Raw genomic sequence first — 3784 nt, 5'->3', positions numbered from 1 at the left:
TCATGGAGTACTTAGATAAGTTCGTCGTGGTTTACCTCGGTGATATTCTTATTTACTCGAAGAATGAGGAAGAGCATGCCGAACATCTTAGACTTGTTTTAGAAAAACTCAGAGAACACCGCCTTTATGCCAAGTTCTCCAAGTGTGAATTTTGGTTGCCAGAAGTGACCTACCTAGGCCACGTAATCTCTGGTAAGGGCATTGCTGTCAATCCCGAGAGAGTTCAAGCCGTTCTCGATTGGACTCCACCTGAGACCGTGAAACAAGTTAGGAGCTTCCTTGGTCTAGCCAGCTATTGTCGCCGCTTTGTTAAAAACTTCTCCAAAGTAGCCAAACCCCTCACGGAACTTCTCAAGAAAGATAAAAAGTTCGAGTGGTCCCCACAGTGTGAGTACAGTTTTCAGGAACTGAAAAGACGCCTGACTTCTGCTCCCATACTTGTGCCACCGGATTTCACAAAAGACTTTATTATCTACTGCGACGCCTCACGACAGGGACTAGGTTGCATTCTTATGCAGGATCGTCATGTGATTGCTTATGCATCTCGACAGTTGCATCCACATGAGGAGAATTATCCTACACATGATCTAGAGCTTGCAGCCGTAGTCTATGCACTCAAGACCTGGCGACATTATCTCCTTGGTAAACGTTGCGAGATCTACACCGATCACCAGAGTCTCAAATATATCTTCACCCAACCAGATTTGAACCTTAGGCAAAGACGTTGGCTGGAGTTAATCATAGATTATGATCTAGGGATTACCTACACCCCAGGCAAGGCCAATGTCATGGCTGATGCTCTAAGCCATAAATCCTATTGCAACAATCTCATGTTGCAGCAAGGCCAACCACTTCTCCATGAGGAATTCTGTAAGCTTAACCTTCACATTGCTCCTCGCGGATTCCTTTCTACCATGGTGGCGAAACCTACCCTGGAGGATCAGATCATCTCTGACCAGAAGTTTGATAGGGGGGTTATCCGCATTAAGAGAAACATTAAGAAGGGAGTTGGTGGATGTTTCTCTATGGATGATCGCGGTGTTGTTTTCTTTGAGAATCGCTTGGTGGTTCCCAAGAAGCAACATCTTCGGCAGTTGATTCTTAAGGAGGCGCATGAATCTCCTCTCACAATTCATCCCGGTAGCACTAAGATGTATCAGGACCTACGCCAGAGGTTCTGGTGGACTAGGATGAAGAGAGAAATCGCTGAGTTCATTGCTAAATGTGACATTTGTCGTCGCGTTAAGGCAGAGCATCAAAGACCTGCTGGCACTCTTCAGCCTTTAGCTATTCCTGAATGGAAATGGGATAAAGTTGGTATGGACTTCATCACCGGCTTTCCCAGGACCAAGAGAGGGAATAATGCTAAATTCGTAGTCATTGATCGTCTCTCCAAAGTGGCTCACTTCCTTCCTGTTCGAGAGAGTATCACTGCTAGTCAGCTTGCTGACTTATACATTTCTCGAATAGTATCACTCCATGTTGTTCCACTAGAGATCAATTCAGACCGTGGCAGCCTTTTCACTTCTCATTTCTGGGAGAGTTTCCAAACTGCCATGGGAACCCATCTTTCCTTCAGTACCGCTTTCCACCCTCAGTCGAGTGGTCAGGTGGAACGGGTCAATCAAATTCTCGAAGACATGCTCAGAGCTTGCGTTATCTCATTCGGTATGGATTGGGAGAAGTGTCTTCCTTTCGCCGAGTTTGCTTATAACAATAGCTACCAATCCAGCCTCAAGCAAGCTCCTTTTGAGGTTCTCTATGGACGAAGATGTCGAACACCTTTGAACTGGTCAGAAACCGGTGAAAGACAATTCTTTGGACCGTACATGATCCAGGAGGCAGAAGAGCAAGTTCGCATCATTCGTGAGAATTTGAAAACAGCCCAGTCTCGTCAGAAAAGTCAGTACGATCGTCATCATAAGGATATGACTTATGAAATTGGCGACCAAGCTTACCTTCGGGTTACTCCTTTGAAGGGTACCCATCGTTTCGGTATCAAGGGCAAGTTGGCTCCTCGTTACATTGGTCCCTTTCGCATTCTCGCCAAACGAGGAGAGGTTTCCTACCAGTTGGAACTACCCCCACATCTTTCTCGAGTTCATGATGTCTTCCACGTCTCTCAACTCAGGCGTTGCTTCGCGGATCCTATCCGTGGAGTGGACCATGAAACGCTTGATCTCCAAGATAACCTCACATACCGAGAGTACCCGGTTCGCATTCTTGATCAAGCAGAGCATGTCACTCGACGTCAGAACATCAAGTTTCTCAAAGTTCAGTGGTCTCATCATTCCGAGAGAGAAGCTACTTGGGAGCGAGAAGATCGTCTTCGACTGGAGTACCCCGCTTTCTTTCCATCGACCCCTGAATCTCGGGATGAGATTTTTTCAAGTGGGGGCGAGTTGTCACATCCCTAGTCTGGTATGACCTAGGCTAGTTAGCCATTTGTGCATCATATTTAAATTTCATTTAAATTTGAAATGAGGATTGGTGGAACCCTCAGAATCATTTTTTTGAAAATGACCCAAATAAAAATTTCTCCAAAAGGGTCCAAGAAAATGCTCATGTTGCCCTCTGAAAATATTGGACAGAGATAAAAATCAAAACAATATTTTTAGGAGCTCATGGACATTTATTTTGGCCATTTGGATTAATTCGATAAATATTTGCATTGGAAATATATTTCTATATATATGAAATATGGTCCAAAAATTATGCCAATTATAAAAGAGCTCTGGAATAATATATCTAGCTCCTGCAAAAATTGGCATAAGGAAATTAAATGATTTAATATATTTATTAAATCAAACAAATGCCAGAAAATTAGAAAAGAAAACAGAATAGGGGGGAGAAACTTACCTGGGCCACTTACCCGATCGGCCCAGTAGCTCGGCCCAGCTGACTGGCCGACGCCAGTCGTCCTCCACCTCCCGCCAGGAGGCCAGGGGCGTGTGGCCGGCGCGTGCGCATCGCCGTGCCGCCACGGCACCTGCCTGCCTGTCCTCCCCCTCGACGCCTGGACGTCCGGAACGTCGCCACGCGCTGCCCCGCACCGCTCTCACTCCCTCTCCCTCGCCCTCCTCCTCTCCCCCTGCTCTCTCTCTCTCTCACCCGAGAACCACCGCCGCCGCTGTTCGCCACAGCCATCGCCACCGACCTCCCCTCGCCTCCCCGACACACGCGGAAGCTCCGCCCCCTCGCCCTGAAGCTCCTCGTCGAGCCACGCACCTCCGGACGGCCTCCATCGCCGCTATCGCCCTCGTCTTCCTCCTCGGGCTCCGCCGTCCGTCGCCGTCGATTCGCCGTCACCAGGTCTCCCCCGACCCCGCTGTGCTGCTCTGCGTGATCGCCGTGAGCTTCTTCTCGTTTCCCCTCTCTTCTCCCCCTCGTTTCCGCGCCGTAGCCCCGTTCCCCACCATGGCCGAAGCCATCGCCGCCGCAGCCCCTCGCTGTCGTGGCCAGAGCCACCGCAGCCCGTGCCTGCACCTGCCACCGCGCTCAGTAGCCTCCCAGAAGTCCAACGCCTCCGCCCGCAGCTCCTGCCATGCCCCGCAGCCCGTTCCCGCTCGAAGCCGAGCTCCGGCAGCCGCCCCGAGCTTCGCTCCGGCGAGCTCCGCCGCCCCCGCAGCCTCCCGCGTGTTCCACTGGATGCGCGTGAGCGCGGGCTTCATTCTCGTGGTCTCCGCCGCCCGAATGGTCGCCGGAGCGACGTTTCCGAGCCCCTCCGCCGTCTCGGGCCTCGCCGGCGGCTAAACGCCGGCGAGTTGACCGGGTTTGACCCCCC

This window comes from Triticum dicoccoides, chromosome 4B (assembly GCF_002162155.2).
Source record: "Triticum dicoccoides isolate Atlit2015 ecotype Zavitan chromosome 4B, WEW_v2.0, whole genome shotgun sequence".
Lineage (NCBI taxonomy): Eukaryota > Viridiplantae > Streptophyta > Magnoliopsida > Poales > Poaceae > Triticum > Triticum dicoccoides.
The sequence above is the reverse complement of the archived record's forward strand: the minus strand, read 5'-3'. Positions refer to the sequence as shown.